This window comes from Panthera onca, chromosome B4 (genome assembly GCF_046562875.1).
Source record: "Panthera onca isolate mPanOnc1 chromosome B4, mPanOnc1 haplotype 2, whole genome shotgun sequence".
Lineage (NCBI taxonomy): Eukaryota > Metazoa > Chordata > Mammalia > Carnivora > Felidae > Panthera > Panthera onca.
This window is the reverse complement of record NC_138345.1, coordinates 124,022,134-124,045,521: the sequence shown is the minus strand read 5'-3', so window position 1 is coordinate 124,045,521 and position 23,388 is coordinate 124,022,134. Positions and strand designations below refer to the sequence as shown.

The window sequence follows — 23,388 nt, the reverse complement described above, 5'->3', positions numbered from 1 at the left end:
TCCCACTGGGAGTGATTTTACAACCCAGTATGATGTAGTCTTCCAGCCCCAAATCTTTGCCGCAGCAGTTTTACAGAAATGCAAATGTGTCAGGTTGTACCATAATTAGCTACTTTTTAAAAAATGTATAATTCCCATCTTAAATTGCCTAATGAAGACGGGGTGGTACGGCTCATCAGAAACGTGGCTTCTGTGAACTAAAAATAATGGGGCTCCTTAATAAAATAAAAAATGTTAGCCCTTATGTTCCGCCGCTTAATAAACCAGTATGCAAATGAAACTAATCAAAACAACAAGCTCCCAGGAAATCAATCAACACATACATAACGTTCTTCAAGCTGGCAGGCTGGAGATTAGCAGAGCTTCAAGGCCCCCCCACCCCTCTCCCGGCAGGAACCACACGTGGCCAATACGGGATTAGACTCCGAGTCCTTCCTTCCTGGAAGGAAACACTAAGCAGATAGCAGTTTCTGTCACTTCCTCAATGGGATCAGCTGAAATCCATCCACCCGGTCACCTTCAAATATGTGTTTCTGAGGTTATAAAAATGAATGTGAAAGTCCCTTGATGCTAAGCTTCGAGTCCCGACAAAATAGAAATGGCTACCTAGGAACCATGAGGGGCAAGTGGCTAACTACAACCGGGAAGAATGATTACTGGAATTTTGTTCTTGCTCTATTCCCCTAGCTCTGAGAAAAGAGTCGACAAGCGAAATTTTGAGAGCTGCTAGGGACCACAGATGGCCTCAGGGCCCATGTCTTCATGCAGGGTGTCTATTATACCATCAAAGAAAACTGAAGACAGCAACAGTCCTTGCCAAGCATGTTGTCGCCCATCTTCCTTAATAAAATATTCTGAACTGAGAAACCCAGCGCATCACAGAGATATTTAATAAGCTGGTTTGCTAAATAAGTTTGCCCCTAAAACTTCTTTCACTATGACATGAGTAATCTTGGAAGGGAAAAAAGAGCTCAGTCACTGCAATATGAACTGTGCCAAGAAAACCACATTTTAATTTTCGTCTTCTATTAAAAAAAAAAAAAATGTTAGCATCTCTGCTAACCCATGACCTTCTTTTCATTGTGGGATAACTTTGATCTTATTTAAAAAGAGGGGGAGGAGGGGGGACCTGGGTGGCTCAGTCAGTAAAGCTTCTGACTTCAGCTCAGGTCATGATCTCGCAGTTCGTGGGTTTGAGCCCCGTGTTGGGCTCTGTGCTGACAGCTCGGAGCCAGGAGCCTGCTTCGGATTCTGTGTCTCCCTCTCGCTCTCCGCCCCTCCCCTGCTCGCACTCTCTGTCTCTCTCACAAAAATTTTTCAGTAACAAAAAAGTAAAAAATAAAAAGAAGGGGAGGGGTTTAACTTTAGTTTCTCTTTAAAGAAGTGCTTTCGGGGCGCCTGGGTGGCTCAGTCGGTTAAGCGGCCGACTTCGGCTCAGGTCACAATCTCGCGGTCCGTGAGTTCGAGCCCCGCGTCGGGCTCTGTGCTGGCTGCTCAGAGCCTGGAGCCTGTTTCAGATTCTGTGTCTCTCTCTCTCTCTGACCCTCCCCGTTCATGCTCTGTCTCTCTCTGTCTCAAAAATAAATAAACGTTAAAAAAAATAAATAAATAAAAATTTAAAAAAAAATTTTTAAAAATAAATAAAGAAGTGCTTTCATGGGGCGCCTGAGTGGCTCAGTTGGTTAAGCATCCAGCTTCGGTTTGGGTCATGATCCCACAGTTCGTGAGTTCAAGCCCTGCGATGGGCTCTGTGCTGACAGCTCGGAGCCTGGAGCCTGCTTCGGATTCTGTGTCTCCCTCTTGCTCTCTGCCCCTCTCCCACTCGCACTCTGTCTCTCAAAAATAAATAAACATTAAAAATGTTTAAGAAAGAGAGGGAGAGAGAGAAAGAAAGAAATGCTTTCACATTGCCAGCTCCAGGCCAATGAAGACACATCAACAAACAGGACACGAATGTTACCCAAAAAGACGTATTCTGGGAAAGCTGCACGTGACCCACCCTGAACATGCGTTGGCTACAAGGCCATTTCAGAAGGACGCCTTCCTTTCATTGCTTATCGATCTGCATTTGCTGCTGGCTCCTGAGCTTCCATTCTGCCAGCGCCTTAACGATCCACAAACCACCACTTACGCATCTCAGGGGAGCACACGTTGGAAGGGAGTGCGAAGAGAAGCACCCTTCTGCAACGCCAATAACCCTCCCCTCATCCATGTATTTATTCTGTTGGTGTGGGAAAGTTCAGATTAAAAGGGTTGTGGGACACGCACCACCATCAAGATGAGACTTAACGAAAAGTGCTCTCAACTTTACTAATCCTCCCTAATATCTTTCCAAGGGTCTTTTTTTTCCCCCAGAACCAGAGAAAATCAAAGTAACTGACAGTGCAACCAACAGGACAGCTTCTCCCTCGTACTTCACAAAATACCACCATTTTGGCACGTGGTGCCGAGGTGAGGTGTGACCGAGCACCAAACCCCGAATGAATCTACGATGCTGGGAAAGCTCGACCACGTCCGTGAGTCGATTAAACTTTTTGCAATTCTTCCCATCTCGGGGCTGCTCAGCTTCCTCAACTGTTGGTGTGTAATCCAAGGGGGATGAATGTGAAATCCACGGCCAAATGAGTCACAGTAATGGAGGCAGGTTCCAAAGATGACGGGAACTCGTGAAAGTGTGACCGGATCTATCGGGGGTGTAAGGGTTCCGGTGATTTGTGGACTGGTCAAGGAAAAAGATGCGAGCAGGAGAGGCAGGGACACACAAGAAGCATTACTGGTGGCTGGGGGACCCTTGGACAAGGCTTCAGGAGACAGGGAAGTTCCTCACTGCAGGACACAATCCAGGGGCATGGCTCAGCATCCACCATTCAGAAGGGGACAGGACTAGGGAACTACCATGGGGGAGGGGACAGGAGAGGAGGCTTACAGGCCTAAGTGATGTCACCGTGCAGCAGGTGGAGAGTGAGACCCAGAGCTCCAAAGGACAGGAACAGCTTGGGGTCTTATAACCACAGGCCTCTACCTTATCAATGACCAACAGATGCTGGGTGTAGTTTCCCGGGATACGCAAAGCAGGCAGGCCATAAATGGCTAAAAATCTGCACGTTTGGGCTATTTTTAAATCGTGGATGTGTAAAAAATGGAGTTTGGCGCCAGGGTTTGAAGGCACGGGGTCTTAGCCTGCATCGAAGAAATAAAAAGCCAGGAGCCAATACGGTGGCCATCTTTTACACATCTATGTAGCAGGAGGCGGGAGCGGGAATCATCATAGAGGCGGCTGTGAGCTAGACCTTGAAATAAACTTTGCCAGTCAGAAAGGCAAGAGAGGGGCGCCTAGGTGGCTCAGTCGGTTAAGCGTCCGACTTCGGCTCAGGTCACGATCTCGCGGTCCGTGAGTTCGAGCCCCGCGTCGGGCTCTGGGCTGATGGCCCAGAGCCTGGAGCTTGCTTCTGATTCTGTGTCTCCCTCTCTCTCTGCCCCTCCCCCGTTCATGCTGTGTCTCTCTCTGTCTCAAAAATAAATAAACGTTAAAAAAAAAATTAAAAAAAAAAAAAAAGAAAGGCAAGAGATAACTAGACTTCTCATGGTGATCATTTTGTAATGTATACAAATGTCGTATCACCATGCGGTACACTTGAAACTAATATCGCACGTCAACTACACTTCAATTAAAAAAAAAAAATGGCAAGGGAAGGCAGTCTTGGCAGAGGATCTGCAAAAAGGCACAGGCGCAGTGACGCGGGCAACTTCTCGGCCTTGCTGTTCAAGGCAACAAGACCGGCCGCGGGGGATTCGTGGGGCTGGAAGCCAAGGCCTGAGGGAAGGAGGTAGCCAGAGAAAAGGCCAGAAAGAAACAAGCCCAACACTAGATGTGGTGCTTGGGAGTGCCGGTTCTAGAATCCAGTTTTTTGGTTTTGTTTTTTTTTAAATGTTTTATTTTTATTTTTGAGACAGAGAGGTGGGGGGTGGGCAGAAAGAAAAGGGACAGAGAGAGAATCCCAAGCAGGCTCTGCACTGACAGCAGAGAGCCCAATGTGGGGCTGGAACCCACGAACTGCGAGATCATGGCCTGAGCCGAAGTCAGACACTTAACTCACTGAGCCACCCAGGCACCCCTGGAGTCCAGTTCTGATCTCATTACTTTTTCTCAGATCCTCTAGGTAGGTTATTTAATCTGTCTCGATTCCATGTCTTCAGCTATCAAAGAGGGTTATAAATACCTACTCCTATGCTGGCTATTCCCCGTTATTAATATGTCAGCAGACAGCCATAGTAATGGCCTGGCCTTGGACCCCCATGCCTAAAAAAGGCTGATGCCATGCCACAGATAGCAATGCAAAGAAGTGACTATCTATAACCAAGACAGTGACCACTCCACATCTGTGCTGGGAGAACCTGCAGGAGACAGAGGAGAGGCAGGAGGCGGGGAAACCAGGAGACTACTGCAACAGTCCTGGCGATGGATACAGAGGGCCTGAACTAGAACAGTAACAGAAGGAACAACACAAAGGAGAGGAATTCCCAAGACATTTCTCAGCGCATCAACAGGGGCTGGGAAGCGGAAAGGATGAGGGAGAGTCAAAAAAAAAAAAAAAAAAAAAAAAAGATTTCAACGTTTCTTTCTGGGGATTTCCCAATCTCTTCTCTCCATGGCCCCCAGTCTTTAAAGAAAAGTGCTTCAGTGGAAAGAAGCAAGGCCATAACCTTGGAACAATTCACTTTCTGACACAGTATTTTAAAAAGGAGAAGGAGGGAGACAGATGACGGAAGTAAGTATGGCTAATGGAAAACGTGAAGGCTAGCTAGAGTGCCATTAAATCAGCCTCACTGGGATTTATAGCAGGAAAGTGGCACCTGTCTTCCTCCATACTTTAACGAGTCCTGAGCCCACGTGATTTCTCAACGAACCACCTCCACCAGGAAACACTCTTGCAGAGCATTTAAATCGTGACTCAGGGTCCGGAGAACAAATCTCTTCCCTTATCCAAAATTCTTCTGAAGGAGAAGGCACTCGGCTTCCGCATCCTCCCAGGGGTCCGCCCGTGTCGTGGGAGCCCCGGAGGTGAGCCAGGAGGCTGGTTCCGGGCGAACGCTTCGGCAAGACCCTCGTGGAGACTCCAGACGTCTTCGTTTGAGGCTCACAGACAGGACAATGGAAGCAGCAAAATAAAACCTAACGAAGGTTTAGCCTACGTTCAAAGGTAGGTGGGCTTTTTCCTTCCCTTCATCACCTTTTTCCTGCAACATTTTAATTAAGCTGCCGAAGGGATCACGACGACTTTATGCTCTGCTCTCCCTTCCTCCTAACTGGTCAACGTCTTCAGCAGCCTTCATCTCCATTTCTGTCACACAGGACACGGGAGGGCTCTGGCCACTCTGCCAACCTCTAGGTTAAAAAAGGTACCAAAAGTACACGGACATGGAACTGTGTGATGTAATAATGCAGAAGCTAAAATGGTCAAAATGGAAAACGAGGGGACAAATCAGGAAGTGGGGACATGGAGGAAGTTATAGGCTAAGATCCGAAATGATGATGATCAGCGTGATGATGGCGAACTGTTTACTGAGCACTTACCTCTTGAACAAATACTATCAGTTGTCCCCCCCCAAATCCAATCTCTCCTTCATACATAGTAATAGAGTTCTCAGTGAGGTACCAGCTAAGACCTAAAATTTCCCTAACTCGCTTTTGAATAACGCGGTCATATGACTAAGCGGTAGTCAAGGGGATGGAGCAGAGACTTGGGCAACTTTCAGGCCATACCCTCCGCTTCCCTTTCCCCCTTCCTGGCCGGGATGTAGAGATGACGGCAAGAACTAAAGCAGCCACCTTGGACCGCGAGACGGAAAGCACATAGTAAGGATGGCCGTGCAACAAGGGAAAGAAAATTGGCTCCCTCTGCTCTGACCAGACATCAGGGAGAAATGAACTTTCACTTTCCGAAGGCGCTATTATTTTTTGCCATCTCAAAACAGGTAACCGGATCAAACTCTGTGCTGTACACATCACACGCGTTATCTCATTTAATCCATATGCAACTCTATAATAAAGTAGATACGACAGTTATCCTCATTTTGCCCTGGAGGACACGGGGACCCCGAAGGGCAAGTCACTTGTCTAAGCTTTCACAGTCAAGCAAATGGCAGGGCCTTGTTGCAACCAAGCGGCCAGGTTCCGGGGTTTGGAATACGGTGTCTCCTTGCCACACGACCAGTCGACCTGAACCAAGGAAGGAATCTGACCAACTTCCAAAAATGTAAACCCGGCTTAACAATCCCCGCCGCCAAGGGTGAAGAGGCACGACTCCTTGGCGGTTCTTAACGGTCTCGGTCTGCAGGCATCACTTTGCCCTTCATCTCCTGCCCCAGAGGCAGGGAGGCTCGGGGAGAGACTTGTCCACTGTTCCTTCACTCCAGTCTCCTCTCCTCCCCGGGGGCTGTGCGAGCATCGCAGTGCGAAGGGCATCCACAGTCACAGCTGCCCTGACGTCCGTGGCTCCCTCAACCCTAGACCGAAGTCCGGTCAGCCCGGTGACATGCTGCTCGCATTTCGACACTTCTTTATCTTCACGCTTCCCTTCCAGAAGATGCCGTCCCCCTCGGTGGATCCCGTGGAGTTGCGCAATTTAGAGAGAACTGCAAAGCCGGACACAGCTGTGCAAGGAAAGGCTGTCAAGTGCACTGCATCGAAAACAGCCAGGACACCACTGTTTCTCACAAGCCGTCAAAGTCAAGAATAACTCAAAAGCCCCCTGTAGTGCCCGGAGTGAGGAGTGAGCCGAAAATTCTATCTGGACACCAAAGGAAAGCAGTATAAGAGTCCTGTTCACTCCTTGCCTTTCTCGTGCCCTGACAGAGTCTCGGAAATGTCCCCAGGACTCCATCTCCCTTTCCAAAGAGTGGCACAGAGAAGAACAGCCCCTGGCGACCCAGCTCCCAGGCGGCGGGGTGCTGGAAGCAATTTCTTCCTACATTTGCAAATGAAGTATGAGTCATTTCCTCACCAATTTCACTGAAATTTCACCATGCATTAGGGCATCTTAAGAAAAATCTGCTTTCTGGGGCACCTGGATGACTCAGTCGGTTTAGCGTCCAACCTTGGCTCAGGTCACCAACTCGCGGTTCCTGAGTCCGAGCCCTGCACTGGGCTCTGTGCTGCCAGCTCAGAGCCTGGAGCCTGCTTCAGATTCTGTGTCTCCCTCTCTCTCTGCCGCTCACTGGCTCGTACTCTTTCTCTCTCTCTCTCTCTCTCTCTCAAAAATAAATAAACATTAAAGACAAGTAGCTTGTATCCACAAAAGAAGGAAAGGAAGAAAGAAGAAAGAAAGAAAGAAAGAAGAAAGAAAGAGAAAGAAAGAAAGAAAAGAGAAAGAAAGAGAAAGAAAGAAGGAAAGAAAGAAAGAAAGAAAGAAAGAAAGAAAGAAAGAAAGAAAGAAAGAAAGAAAAGAAAAGAAAAAGATTGATTGATTTGCTTTGGGGGTCCAGGCCTGCCAGAAAGGACACAGAGAGAAAGAAGACTTGAACGTGCAGGTCCTACGGCGAGGCCACACTACCTGCCCGGGAGAGGTGGCTCAGGTTTGAAGACAGGCCTACCTGAAAGCGTGCTGTGATAACCAGACGAGGTACATACTCATTTGGCATACAGAATGCGCTTAATAAACACTCCCTAGAATCACTGATTTCATTGTTCTCACCCGGGGACATACCCATACCGTGTGGCGCTATTAACACCCTCCTTTAACAAAACAGAGCAAGAGCGGGGAGGCTTCCTAAGGAACAGTAAAAGGTAAGCCTTAACTGAGCCAATAATTGTTGACGAACTCCCAGGCTCAGAGCGAGGCACTGAGGAATAAAGACAAACAAAAATCCCTTCGCTCAAGGTTCTCAGAGTCCGATGTGGGAAAGACAAAGAACAGATGATAACAGACTGGCTCAGAAAGTTGTGACTGAGGTTAAGACCCAGCGCTGCGCGGGTATCCAGAGGGAGCTCCAAGTCTGCCGGGAGGAGAAGGAGGGGGACAGAGCCGGGTGGTCCAGGAGGGCCTCACAGAGCAGGTGGTCCTTGACCTTGGCCTTGAAGGAGTTGCAGCCCATCAGGCAGAGATTTCTGCTCACGACCAGAAGGACAGACAGATGCCAGGAAAGATGCTACTCAACCCATGGGCTGAGTAGCCGTAGGCATGCGTCTGCTGGGGCTGCCCTAACAAGCCACACGCCAGGTGGCTTAAACAACACACATATTGTCTCACAGCGCTGGAAGTCCAAGTTCTGGGTGTGAGCGGGGATGGTTTCCTCCGAGGCCTCTCTTTGCCTTGCAGACGGCTATCTTCACAGCGTCCTCCCATGGCCTGACCTCTGTGCACGTGCACGTTTGTGCCCTCCTCTCCTTGTCTCCTAAGGACACCAGGCAGCTCGGATCAGGGCCCACCCACAGGACCTCCTTTTATCTTCCTGACCTCTTTAAAGACTCCCTCTGCAGAGGCGCCTGGCTGGCTCAGTCGGTCGAGCACCCAGCTCTCGATCCCAGGGTTGTGAGTTCAAGCCCCACGTTGGACCTGGAGCCTACTTACAAAGTAAAAAAATAAATAAATAAAGACTCCTTCTCCAAATGCAGTCCTGTTCTGAGGCTAGGAGAGTTAGGACGTCAGCATACGAATTTTGGGAGGTCACAATTCAGCCCATAACACCACGAAAGGGTTTGCAGGCGAGGAAATGGGAATATGGAAACGAAGAGCCTTGAGGCAAGCAGGCCACCAAGGAGGTGATGTGGTCCCCGCCTGGGGCGCCTGTTCACCTAGAGCCTGGTTGTTTTTGCTTAAGACACAATCTCTTGTCACCCAGTGCAAATCCCTGCCATTCCCTGCTGCGAGGAGCCTACTTGTCCGTGTGGATTCTCCCAACTACTGTTCCAGCATGTTCCCAGGCCGGGCCTGATCACCCACCGCCAGTACCTCCCAGGGTCTGGGAACCCCCAGAAGCTAAACAAGCAGTGGCCTGGGGAGCAGGAATAAAAACACTGCCTTGCATTCCAAACTCAAGTCGGGGGCCCAGGACCCAAGGCCCGAGCATTGACCCTTCAGCAGTGGAAGAACAAGGGCTCTGGTGGCCTGAGGCGCCTCTAACCCCCGCCCCCCCTCACAAATAAAGCCCCGGCAGGACGCCCATTAACACCTCACAGGGGCAAACCTCAGGCTTCGCAGGAGAAACTTGAAAAGACATCCCAGTCGCACAAAATGCCAGAAAATCATCAATCAAGCACACCATCCCAGGAAGTAGCCAGCTGAATTTGGGGAAGGAGTCTTGCACATAAATTAAATGTCCCTGAGCCCCCATATGGCTCTCGATTTATTACCGTGGAGGCCAACTGTGCTCCTTAAGTTTAAAAAGGATCAAGGCCTCTATAAACAGCAATATAGCACTACCTTCATAGTCAAAGGGGGAAAAAAATCGAGAGAAACTCTTTTTTAGTTCAGAAAATGATCCTTTTGTGAAAATAATTCCCACTACCACTGAACTCTTTGCCTCAAGTGTTATAAAAATCCAACTGGCCAGGCGGCCCTTTAAAAATATATAATGTCAGCCATAATAACCAATTGCCTTTCGGATTTGTTGAAATTCATTTCGGAATTGGATTTTCTCCCGAGTAGGTGACCTGCCTGAATGATATGCTAACATTCAGGCGTGTTAGCTGAAAATCTACGGCATTGCTTATAGACTTAAACTCTTTCTCCTCCCACCTCTGTACATACACACTCACCAACCTTTCGCCGCAAAAACAGCTAAAACTCACCATTCATCCTCCTCACGGCAGAGATGCAAAAAAGGGCCATCTGAGAAGCATTAATATTCCCTGGGGAGCAACAGTTGTGTAACACTGAGAGGCCTCATGCACCTCATTTCCATACTAAGACTTCATGTTGCCAGAATTTCTTTTTCTTTTTTTGAAGCATCCTGGCCCTTTGCTCCTCATAAGCATCAAAATAGCTAGGGCACTTACTCCACGCCAGGCTCACTTCACCTTCATGTGAATACCGTGACTATTCCGGGTTCAGAAAGAGGGAACCGGGCTCAGAGAGGTTAAGTAACTTCACCAAGGTCACACAGGAAAAGAGTGGCAAGATAGAGATAGATCCCAGTCGAGGCTTGCAAGATCCAAATCCAAGCTCCAAACTGCTCATTTTAATGGCTGTCCCTGGGCTAATTCGAAAGATGGAAAGCTTGCCTCCCAAACAGCCTTCTAATATAATAGATTTAGAAGGTGTTTGCACTTAAATTTACCCAAGGCTCAAGAAGCCGTTTTGAATACTATATACCAGGAGGCTTTAAAAAAAGCTTTTAGAATTCCAATGGATACCTTAATACATAAGATTTGGTCTTTTCTCCTGGATGATGATTTCTTCCACCTTCTCCCGTTTAATAATACAAGCACTTACACCATGCTTAGAGTTACACAAAACATGAAATCCAACTCTAGAATGTGGGTTCATCACAATGAGTGGACAAGTCACAATGGTTCCACGCCGTGCTTTGTTCAAAAGAGATGAAATCCAAAACAAAACAGGAATAGGTATGTGTCGGGTAAGAATGTGACTTAAAATTTAGGAAAACATCTTGTACCCTAGACTGCCAATTCCTTGAGGACACGGATCCTGTTTTATTGGGCTTTTTATCCCCAGAGCTCAGCACAAAAGTGGCACACAGTAGGAGCTTAATAAGGATTTGCCGAAATGGAGGATGGAGGGATGGATGGATGGATGGATGGATGGATGGATGGGTGAATGGCTGAATGGAGGAGGAAATAAATAGATGAGTGGATGCTTCCACCAATGATTACACCTGAAATTATCTGTAAGGCTCTCTCTCTCTCTCTCTCTCTCTCTCTCTCTGTCTACAATGTTTTTCTGGCCAGATGTATATTTCCCACTGTCCACCCTGGATTTGGACAAATGAATGAGCTGGCTGCGGAGCCCACAGTAGAGCAGAGACGAGGGAACCAAATGTGGGCTGTTACTGAACTATGACCTTTCCCAAGGACAGACAGATACCAGCAACTGTCCATTTAACACACACATGCTGAATGCAAATACTTTTTCTGGGAGGCAGCTCCGTTTGTTGGCACCAAAACCCATTTGTGATCTCTGCATGTCCTTCCCATTCTTGAGTCCCCAAAGGGGAAAGCACCATTTATTCAAAGAAAGCGGCTTTGGGTTAGTAACCACTCCAGAAAACAAGTCCTGTAGTGCCATTCAATTCCAACTGAGGAGCGAGGAAAAAGAACACGTTCGCTGGCTTTCGTGCACGCTGCGGCAATGAGGCTGCTGGTCGGAGCAGGTTCACGCAGGCATCTGTTTTCACAGTCCTGCAAACACAGCGCTTGAGATGGGCTTTTAAAGACAGCCGTGTTCCCAGGGCACAAAAAGGAAACTGACATACAAATAATCTGCCATGTTAAACATGGGGAGAAATAAGAGGTAAACTGCAGGCAAAACTCGGGAGGAAATGCCAGAGTTCTAATAAGCAGCAAAATATTCCTTATACAATAAGGTGACACGGCTCTGTGGCTTTACAAAGCATTCACACAGAAAATGTTTCATTTGGGAAAACTCAGGAGAGGAGTGTGAACACCCCGTATAACCAATAAGGGAACCACGGCTCGCTCTACGAGGATTCGGTTACTTGCTCCGGATCACAGATGCAGGAACTAGAGACGGGGCACGTTTTGCATCCTGCTCTGATGTATTTCTCGTTGCTCCACAGAAACATTGTTGGCCCCACCCTGAGTAGCAGGTTGTACCCAGGTAAGCTGCAAGCTGGAAACGGCTCCTGTCTTTATGAAATTACCAGGCCATTGAGGGTTGGAGCCAGAAACGTAAGCTGCCCTCCCTGGCTCGACAAGCACCAGGGAGTTCTCCATGAAGCAAGCTAACCAGAGGAGGAGGGAGGGAGGGAGGGCGTTAGGGAGAGGCAGAGAGAGAAGAAACCCCACCCACATATCTGAAACAGACAGGGAACTAACTGCAAGCTGACTCTCACCCATCCATCTTTTTTTTTTTAATTTAAAAAAAGAACTTTTTTTAATGTTTACTATTTTTGAAGGAGAGAGAGAGAGAGAGCAGGGGAGGGGCAGAGAGAGAGGGAGACATGGACTCCGAAGCAGCCTCCAGGCTCCGAGCTCTCAGCACAGACGTGGGGCTCGAACTCACGAGAACGGTGAGATTATCGCCTGAGCCGAAGTTGGATGCTTAACCGACTGAGCCACCCAGGCGCCCCTCTCATCCATCCGTCTTAAAGTGATCTCAGAGACCAATTTCTATGTCTTAATTTAATTTTTTTTTCAACGTTTTTTATTCATTTTTGGGACAGAGAGAGACAGAGCATGAACGGGGGAGGGGCAGAGAGAGAGGGAGACACAGAATCGGAAACAGGTTCCAGGCTCCGAGCCATCAGGCCAGAGCCTGACGCGGGGCTCGAACTCAGGGACCGTGAGATCGTGACCTGGCTGAAGTCGGACACTTAACCGACTGTGCCACCCAGGCGCCCCTCTATGTCTTAAAAATGAACCCGGTGGCACCTGAACAGAGAGAATCCAGTTGTCTTTCATACCACAAAGAATGCCTTTTTAAGGTGCGAATTACCTATATCTAATTAGTCCAGCATCTACAAAAAGTAGACATTTTTTTTTATAATTGCCCTATTTTCCACCCCACCCATCCCGACACACAGAAATAACTTACTGTGAAAACAGAGCCCAAATCAAGCATGAAAAAAAATGGCCAAAACATTTAAATCCTCGAATCAATTATACCACCTCACCATTTTACCTTGATCAAAGACAATTACAGAGACAATAAATAAAGCCCATCATGCAGAGGTTCCCAAACACAGCTAGGGATGAGAAGAAAGCACTAGAGAAACTTTTTCCTTTTTCTGAGAGAGAGAGAGAGAGCACATGTGTGGGGGGAGAGGGAGAGGGGGAGAGGGAGAGAAGGAGAGGGAGAGAGGGAAAGAGAGAGAGAGAGAGAGAGAGAGAGAGAGAGAGAGGGAGAGAATCTCAAGCAGGCTCCACGCTCAGTGTGGCGCCCAACACGGGGCTCAATTCCACAACTGTGAGATCAGGACCTGAGTCGCAATCGAGAGTCAGACGCTTAACCGACTGAGCCACCCTGGAGCCTTGGGAATCTCTTTAAATGATACAATGCTGAGCCCACCTCTGGAGATTTGAATGAGTGGGTATTCTGGAGGGGCCGGGTTGGCCCAGTGTTTTAAAGCACCCCTCCCGTAATTCTGATGGTCAGCCTGCTTGAGAACCTTTGCAACATACCTAGAGAGATCATCCGAGAGCAAAGGCTGTCTGGACAGGACCCACCCCACCACGTACCAAGCACGAGGGGAGGCTTATTCCATACACGTCATCCTTACAACATCTTTAAGGTTGGCACAATGACACCCATCTACAGATAACATACCTGGGGCTCCATGATTTGCTCAGGAGGTGTGTATTCCCTGGCTTCCCAAGAAAGCCTGCTCTATGCTCCTACCCTGCAGAGAAAATCCACCGCTGAGGAAAGGAGCCAGAGCGAGCACCAGAACAGAGACACCGTACAAGTATTTGAGAGGCTGGCGCCGGTTCAAGGACTGCCTTGATTTAACTTCCTAGTATTGATTAGTATAACTGGGAAAGAAATGCCAGTGGAGACAGATACCCTAATTTTACAAGCGCAACCGAGTGGCCTTTGCCAGGCACGGGGAGGGTGCTGGGCGCCTGTCGGGGCTTTCACCACCGCGCAGGAACTACGCAGACCAAGTTCACGAGCCTGCAGCTCGGCCAGCCACAGCCTGGGTACCCCGGCCCGCAGCCGGGAGAGAGGATACAGGCAGGAAGTGCCCACTGGCAGGGAAACAGGAAACAATTCTCCAGGCCAGGGGAAGAAGAGGCCCATTTTAATCAGACGGTGGAGCAGACCCAAATCCGTTTTTCCCTCAGTGTCTGAAGCCTCAAAGCATCACCCCGGGATCCCCCAGGGGCCAGAGTGAGGTACTCTGACACCCAAATGTAGGACATGTCCATCCAGAAATAGTGTCTCTGTCCAGGACACTAGGAACAAAGGTCACAGCCTGCTTTCCTGGAAACAGGCCAGAGCTACGAAAAGTCAGCAGATGAAGGCTTCTATCTGGTTCGCCCGCTAACTCGCCATGATCTTGGGCAAGTCACTTTGTGACTGAGCGTCCAAAATACAGAGGTGGAAGGAGACGATCTTTGAATTTCCTGCCAGCTCTGACCCCAGACCCACACCAGACACCAGGCTGGCAGGACAAACGTGCAGGGAGATTTCCCAAGGTGCTGACCACAGGGGACCAGGTGGGAGGGCGGCCACCCTGCCTGGACCTGCACTTGCCCGAGCATGCCTGTGGCAGATACACGCTGCAGGAGAGCACGCAGATCAGAAGGAAGTGGTTATGGGAGAAAGCAAAGGATAGAAAAAAATATCTGTCCCAAAGGTCCCCTCCAGACTTGAATTTGATGGTAACTTCCAAATCTTCCCCTGTGGGCCTCCCAGTCATTCATCCACTCACTGAATAAACACATACAAGAAACTGCACTGGGAGCCAGGGGCACTGAGGCCACTATTATCATTAGTATTATTATTATTACTATTACTATTACTACTATATAATTAAAGAGGCTAGGAAATAAAGACATATATATCTAAGTGATGCTGGGATTCCCCTAATAGACAAAAAAAAGTCCACCAGCAAGACTCAGAATGTGTCCAATTCTTTCCCCTGCAACTTACATATTCCAAAGGGATCTCAGGCAGTCGGCTTCGAAACAAAAGGCCACGGCCTCGAAGGCTCGAACAGAAGGGCAGATTCACACCCCAGGGCCACGGATTGTCTGGCTCTCTGAGCAGAGACATGCAAAGGTCAAGGGCTCTCAAGAGAATTCAGAAGCACCCCCTCTGATGCTCAGAACCCAGAACAGATTTAGTTCCACCCACAGAACACTGCCCCCCACAGCCTTGATGCACAGAGCTTGGCCTGTGCTCTGGCCAGGGTCGTGGCCCAGGAGAAAGATCCTATCGCTGAACAAAATTAACACATCCGAAGAATCTCCTTCAACAAGTGCTCTGCAATTTCAGATGACAGACCCATCCATCCTAGAGTAAACTGAGGGTTAAAAAAAGAAGAAGGTAGGGGTGCCTGGGTGGCTCAGTCGGTTGGGCGTCCGACTTCGGCTCAGGTCATGATCTTGCGGTTTGTGGGTTCGAGCCCCGTGTCGGGCTCTGTGCTGACGGCTCGGAGCCTGGAGCCTGTTTCGGATTCTGTGTCTCCCTCTGTCTCTGCCCCTTCCCTGCTCATGCTCTGTCTCTCTTGGTCTCTCAAAAATAAATAAGTGTTAAAAAAAAAAAAGTAAAAAAAAAAACAACTCACAACTGGCTATGTAGCATTAGGAGTGACATTCATTTTCCTAACTACTACCCACGGACTGACCAGACCTTCTTACAACTAACTACCACCACAAGTACACTGCTAACTTATCACTCACCATGAGGCTATACTGCCTCTCACTGAATGGACCCGTATCTATCCCTCTATAAAGCAGGAAGTATATACTTCTGGATGATCTGACAGAAGATGTAAGACCTTGTGAGATAAGCGGAGCAGGTATTATCAGACCCATTTGACAGATAAAGATACTGATGCTCAGCAGTTCAGAGACTCCCCCGAGGGCTCACAGCTGATAAGCAGTAAGATGCTTTTGGCTCCCTCAGGCCTCACTGCCTGCGGCACAGCTGTGCAGAGAGACGAGCGACTCCTGAGCCCTGCACCCTGGTTCAGTTCTGATGCCAGCAGCTAGGAATGACAGCTGAGGCAGAAGAAACTCCTAGACCGCGACAGAGTCCCCTTCTCTTCTGCAGCTGGGCCTCCTTGACTACACACGCACACTGGCTCACTCTCTCTCTCTCTCTCTCTAAGTAGTTTCCCAGGAAAACATAATCATCACCCGTTAGGAACCCAGGCTGCACCTGCGTCGGACCTTCACTGCACCCGATCGTGAAGGCTTTGCCGAAACGGTTCTCGGGACAGCTGTCGTGGGTCCTGCAGCCGAGACGGACATCCTTGCATCTCGGCAAACCCCACTGCAGCCATGTTTCTGCGCCGCAGCTCAGAGGAATGGAAAGAATCAATTTAAGCCAAGCAAACCCAACAGGCTATCACACAAAGCGCCGATGTCAAATCAAACCTCATAACCAGCAATTACCCATCAAGCCGGGGCCATAATGACGGGCTCCTCGGGGTCACCTCCCCGGGGAAGCAGGGAGGGGGTTACTGAAGAGAGAGCTGGGATCGGACGAGTGCGATGACAGCCTCAAGAGAAAGGTGTTCCCCTCGCTTTTCGATACATCTCCCCACTCCCGTGTCCGAAGACACAACCCTGTCCTCGGAGGTCAGAGCCCATCGTGCTAGAGGAGATTCCAGGCTCTCATGCTGTGCCCTCTAATTTTAAAGGAAGCCGGCTTTAGATAATGGCCTGCAAGGTGCTTCCTTTCAAAACTGCTGTAATTAAGCTAGAAAAACATTAATTTGTACCCTCGTGGTAAGAGGGTTTCCTGGAAATTCCTGAAAGGAAGTCGATAATCGATGAGTGGGTAAATGTCACACGCGCAGCACAAGCACCTGAATCCAGGACAGTCTGTGAAGCCTCAAAAACCCCCGGCTAGGGGCGCCTGGGTGGCGCAGTCGGTTAAGCGTCCGACTTCAGCCAGGTCACGATCTCGCGGTCCGTGAGTTCGAGCCCCGCGTCGGGCTCTGGGCTGATGGCCCGGAGCCTGGAGCCTGTTTCCAATTCTGTGTCTCCCTCTCTCTCTGCCCCTCCCCCGTTCATGCTGTGTCTCTCTCTGTCCCAAAAATAAATAAAAAACGTTGAAAAAAAAATTTAAAAAAAAAAAAAAAAAAAAAAACCCCGGCTAAAGAAACAGCACCGCGTCCCCAAAAAGCATTGTGCCAGACCTCTATTGAGGGCTGGTAGTGTGACAAAGAGAGACACACACACACACACACACACACACATACACACACACACACGCTCACAGAGGAAACAATATTTGCAGTCCTGGGCCTCAAAGCTCCTTATAAGACGAGCTCCAACTCTTTAATTTGAGGAGAGAAGAAAGCATTAAAAAAAAAAAAAAAAAAAAAGATTTTTAAGGAAAACAACAGCTTCTATTAAAATGCATAACACTATCTTTCAATAGATGAAAGGACTCAGTAGAAACACCATAAACCTCAGAATTACACGGTAAATCGCTTCTTTTGTTTAACGCAAATTAGTATCATCACAGATAAAAAAAACAATAAGCCCAACATCCCCCGTGGGACCGCTATGTCCATAAGGCAGCTTGGGAGACTGTAGGTTGACTGAGGTGGGGAGAAGGAAGGAAGGGTAGGTCACGGCCACCTTCCCACTCGGATCCTCAAATCCTGTCTCATCACCTGAAGTGTTTCTCCTGCAAGTGACACACAGATGACTTTCCAGTCTCCATTTTCCTTGCATAAGCCGCCAGACGCAGAGCCGGAGTATATTGGCTGTGACAGCACATCTGTCCGGGGCCCTCCCAAGTGCCTCCCGGAACACGACGCACAGACGGCATGGAGTCTGCTGAGTGGCGGCCTTGCCAGGGGCTTCAAGAGAGTCAAAGTGAATCTGGCACCGAGGCAACTAAGAAACCTCTTGACTATCCCTTCCCGGGCCTCCCAGCAGCTGACTCCCTCGGAACCACATAACTAATGAAGGAAATCCAGCATGAAAATGTGTGTAAATCCAAATCTTCCCTCTTGCCCACAGGCTCCTGGCATGCAAGCCGATGGCAGGCATGCCGATTCAAAGACCGTCCTTGAACTCAAACGAGTTGTACTTCCCACCTCCAAGGTGACCTTCCATCCAAAGTGACCCAGCATGCTACTCAGTGGGGAGAAGAAAGCGCGGGCACATAGTAGGTGCTCAGAAAACGCCAGCCGCTCCATTAAGAAGAGGGGCCAATTATAAAACACCTGGCTTGGGGCGCCTGGGTGGCTCGGTCGGTTGAGCGTCCGACTTCAGCTCAGGTCATGATCTCACGGTCCGTGAGTTCGAGCCCCGCGTCGGGCTCTGTGCTGACAGCTCAGAGCCTGGAGCCTGCTTCAGATTCCGTGTCTCCCCCTCTCTCTGACCCTCCCCCGTTCATGCTCTGTCTCTCTCTCTCTCAAAAATAAATAAACGTTAAAAAAAAAAAATTTAAAACACCTGGCTCAATTTCACCAAGCTTAGCAGCAGTCAACTTAACTCACACCACATCACATGGACTCTGTGATCCCCCAAAGGATGCATTTCTTCCTGGGGTCTGGTTCCTGAGTCTCTTCTGGGGCCACATTCTCCTTTTAAGAATTCTGTTAAGCCTCAGAAGGAGGGCAAGTCCTCTCTCACCAACTCCAGTGTGACCAGTGGACCTCGGCATCACCTTGGAACTTGTCAGAAATGCATCCTCGGGGGCAGAAATGCATCCTGGCCCGGGCCGGGCCGACCAGGGGATCAGTCTGCTTTTTGACCAGACCCCAGACGGATTTCCCCACATCCGAGATCGCTGTGTAAAGGGTGACGGCAGCCTTAAAACTGACAAGCTTCAGAAAGAAAAGACACTGACGGACAGAAGAACGAGACATGATAAGACTACTGAAAACGGCTCCTGAGAAGGATGTCAATCCATCATTGGTGCAGACAGGCGGGGATTAACCTGGCTTCAAGAAACTCACCCAACACGAAGAGTGAAAAGTGGACTCAGAGACAGGGGAAGCCTGTGGGTGGAGCCCAGGGACCCCGCCAGACATTGAGCTCTGGAGTGCAACTTTAATTTCTTCGAAAAATCCTCAGCATCCTCTTACGTTACATCTAAGGTTTTATAAAAGAAACGGATTATAGGGGTCAAATTCCAGCTTCCCCAAATTACTGAACTGCCAGGCCTAGGAAAGTTACTTAACTGTTTGGGAGCAAACTCACTTCCGCTAACAGCCTCGCTGGGGAGGATTGAGAAGCAAAACAAAACAGCGCATAGAACGTGCCTCCAGCCCATCACAAGTGCTCAGCACATATCAGTTATTGCCCGTTTCTCTCCATAACTCTAGAAAAAAGAGCCCACAGCAACATTTTGTCCCGTGACCAGCTTAGGCACAGACGAGGGGGGCGGGGGGGTGGGATAAGGCCAAATGAATCCAACATGTAGCACAGAGGTGCTCCCGACAGGCCCCTTTTGGGTGCCCTGAGTGCACTGGGAGATACAGTTGCCAGGCTGTCCAGTGTCTGTCAACTCCTCCCGGTTGCCCTTCTTCTTTACAGCAGGTGCCCCTTTCATCCAGTGTGGCCCATGGTGACATTAGGTGTCAGGGTGCTCTGGGGGCTCCCCTGGGACAAAGAAGCCGTTTTAAGCAGATGCATTAGCAGGTCGGCTGCAGAGAACAGTGGAAAAGCTCCTCTGCCTTATCTAACCACCCTGCAAGCCTCCCCTCTCACCCCTCATCATGTGGGCTGCCCACAGCCCAACGATCACTGGCGTCCCGGGAGCCCTCCATTTCCAAGCACCCCAAAAAGTGGGAGGAATGGTATCTACCTCATCACTTCATGGGGCAATTCGGAAATCGTCAAATAGCAGCCACACGTAAGGGACTGATGACTGATAAATGGGAAAAAAGCAAAAGATGGCCATTTCGGTAGCTTGTGCTTTAACACAAGGATGGGAGCCCCTCGTAAAAATTGTATCAATACACCTCTCACCGAGACAGAAACAGACACTGCTCTTGACTGAACACCAAGGTGAATGAAAGAAAACCAAGAGCCGGGGTCTCTGCTCCCCCAGCTAACATCTGTCAAGGGCCTGGGCCAGGCCAAGACCCATGCTGAATGCTGGCTATTCCCCGCTTAATCCACTCAACAGCCCCAGGATGGCAGGTCGAGGTATTACTTCACTCTGTAGATGACAAAACTAGGGTCGAGAGAGGTTGAGTAACTTGCCTAAAGTCACGCGGCTAAGAAGCAGCCTAACCCCAGAGCAGCAGTTCTCAGTGGGGGGAATTTTGCCCCCAGGAGGCATGTGGCATGGAGACATGTTTGGTTGTCATAACTGGGGGATTATTACTGGGAGCTCGTGGGCAGGAGCCAGAGACAGCGCTAAAGATTCTCCAGGGCACAGGACTGCCCCGAACAACCAAGTACCATTCAGCAGATGTGGGGAAACCTCACCCCGAGCTTCTATTCTCATCCATTGCGCTGTACCGTCTCCCTTCTTGTTTTCTAACGTGCCCACAAAAGGGCAATAAATATCTTTTTAACGTGACCATAAATCAGAGTACCATAGCCCTGGAGTCAATGCTGAAAATTGAAAACACTTATGCCTTGCTTTCCTTGACTTCCTCCAATGCTTCCACCCCAAGGCTTTGAACTTGCTCTTCCCTCCACCTGAGCAGTTCTTTCCCCCTTCCCACCAAATCCCTCATGTGTATTCAGGGCTCACACATCACCTCCTATGCACCAACCATTACCTTCTTTTTTTTTTTTTTTTTAAGTTTATTTATTTTAAGACAGAGAGAGAGAGAGCGGGAGGGGGAGGAGCAGAGAGAAGAGAGACAATCCCAAGCAGGTTCCACACAGCCAGTGCAGAGCCCAATGTGGGGCTCAATCTCACAAACCATGAGATCATGACCTGCACCAACACCAAGAGCTCGACACTTAATCGACTGAGCCACCCAGGCGCCCCCAACCATCACCTTCTTAATAAGTCCTTTTCTGACCATCCCACCCTTCCCCATAGCAATCCTCACCCCAGACATGACAGCTATGTTTATCTGTATGTGATCTAGTTCGTCTCATTAGATTGTAAGCTCCATGAGGGCAGGAATCTGTTTCTGTGTTACTTATTGCTGTTTCCTCAACACACATAAAAATGTCTGGCACACAGCAGGAACTCAATAGATATTTGGTGAAACAATGACTGACTGACTGACCGACTGAGTCATAAGTGAAGGAACTAGCTGAGGTTCCTTCCTCAGGACTTCAAGAGCGTTGGCTTTCCCAAAGCCTCAGCATCATCAGGGGGAAAAGATCTCTACAGAACCTGGCTCATCTTGCTACAGTAACCGTTAGTCTAGATCCGGGTCGGCACACCTTTTCCTGCAAAGAGCCAGATAAATATTTTTGGCTTGGTAGGCTGTCCAGCGTCTGGAGAAACTACTCAACCCTGCCCCTGGTAGTACAAAAGCAACCCTGGAAGATACAGGAACGAATCATTACGCCTGGCTGAGTTTCAGCGATACTTTAAGAACACTGAAAATTTGGAGGCACCTGGGTAGCTCAGTCAGTTAAGCATCCGACTCCTGGTTTCAGCTCAGGTCATAATCTCACAGTCGCCACACTGAGCGTGGAGCCTGCTTGAGATTCTCTCTCTCTCTCTCTCTCTCTCTCTCTCTGCTCCTCTCCCCACCTCAAGCACTCTCTCTAAGGTAAAAAATAATAATAATAATAATAAACCTTATTTTTTTTAAGTTTATTTATTTATTTTTTGAGAAAGAGACAGAGTGCCAGTGGGAGAGGGGCAGAAAGAGAAGGAGACAGAATGGGAAGCAGGCTCCAGGCTCTGAGCTGTCAGCACAGAGCCCGGCCCATAGGGCTCGAACTCACGAACCATGAGATCACGACCTGAGCCGAAGTTGGATGCTTAACTGACGGAGCCACCCAGGCACCCAAATAAATAAACTTAAAAAAAAAAACAAAAAAAACAAAAAAAAAAAAAACCTGATAATTTGAATTTCATGGAATTTTCATGTGTCAGTAAATTATTCTTCTTGATTTTTTTTTCCAACCACTTCAAAATGTAAAAACGATTCTCAGCTCACAGGCCACACAAAAATGGGAGATGAACTAGATGTGGCCCAAAGGCCACAGTAGACTCACTAGTTCCAGATCTTCACGAATTTTGGTGACCTATTCAAAAGGGATGGCCCAGAGTCCTTGCAGGATCCTCATTCACCATCATGGCACGCCCCAGAGGTTGGCTCTTCACATCCTTGTCTACCTCAGTTTACCTCTGTGGAGACAGAGGCCTGACATGACTTATCCGGGGTCACAGCACCCCGGCCGCTGACTCCAGGGCTAGAATTCTGTCTGCACTTAACAGATTGTCACCAAACCTTGTCCATAATGGATACAAAGCCCTCAATTAATCCATTATTGATTTCTGAGAGTTAGCAGGGAAGATCCCAGGGATGTGAGCATCGGAATCAGCAACGATTCCTGAGCTGAGATACAAATGCCAAATCAACGACAGGGCAGCCGCGCATCTATCCCCCAGCCCAGAAGGCTGTGCCACCTGCCCTGGAGAAAGAAGACGTGGGTGCCAGCAGCCGTTTGCCCTTCGGTGTTACAGGAAAAAGTTAACGACACAGAAAATCGGCTGTGCTGCCCAGGATGGCAAATAGGAACTTGAAAGGTGAAGGCTTCATAATAAACACACAGGGCTTATACTTTAATACCTAAGCCAGGCGTGACCCTTTCCCACCTTAATTTTAGAAACGTTCCTGAATGGTAATTAAGGCACTCAAACGAAAGGCAGAGACTCGGGGGAAAAACTCACATCCAAAATCCAAGAAGTTGGAACCACATTCCTCAGGAGTACTGTCCCAGAAAAAACCCCTGACTACATATACATATCATCTTAAAACGGCCCCCAAGTCTACTGCACCAATGTTCTCTCGGTGTGTGGAAGACAAAAACAAACAAACAAAGCCTTCCAAGTTCCAGCACGACCTCAAGGAAGGGCTACCTCCCCTGCCCCACCCCCACCCCCAGTAATCAGGTCATTTTGAAGCACCGATGGAAATGCCAAAGCCCTGAGCCTCACCCCTCAGGAGCTGTACACCTAGAATCAGAACGAAAATGGCCATAAAAACCAGGATGATGACTCAGTTCAGCATCTGAAGCAGTGGACCCCTCTCTTGTTCCTTCCTCCCCAAATCCTTTTGCTACGGAATTCTTAAGGCAAAGGTTTAAGCCTAATAGGATCTCAATGAAAACATCTGGGATGGGCTGATGGGTGAATCCTAAACAAAAATGCCCGGATGCCTGGAGCCGGCTCTTCACACTCTGGAATTCAAGATGGCGTCTCCAGTTGGGTTTCCACTGATGACATTGGTGGCGCTTGGCTTGTTCTGTCTCTAAACTGCCTTCCCCTCTTCCTCCTCCGCTCTGGTCCTACAAGCTAACCATCTAGCCTGGATTCGACTTGCTGAGGAATCACTTTCATTGTGCTCCTTCCTGTTCAGAGAACTGAAATAGACCTTTTCTCAAGCAACTTCTTCTGTCTC

At 48.8% G+C, this 23,388-nt stretch overlaps 1 protein-coding gene across 5 annotated transcripts in view; it reads right to left on the bottom strand.

Moving 5' to 3' along the window:
* The window catches only part of CHST11 (carbohydrate sulfotransferase 11), a 265,153-nt gene that overhangs the window by 194,613 nt on the left and 47,152 nt on the right, over nucleotides 1–23,388 (bottom strand). Inside the window, exon 1 of one of the 5 annotated variants that reach the window (XM_081796229.1) lies at nucleotides 10,355–12,070. The exons of the other annotated variants lie outside the window; for them this stretch is intronic. The gene's annotated coding sequence lies outside the window, so the exon portion shown is untranslated. Of the gene's footprint in view, nucleotides 1–10,354; nucleotides 12,071–23,388 lie in introns of those variants that run through there. 5 annotated transcript variants of the gene reach the window in all.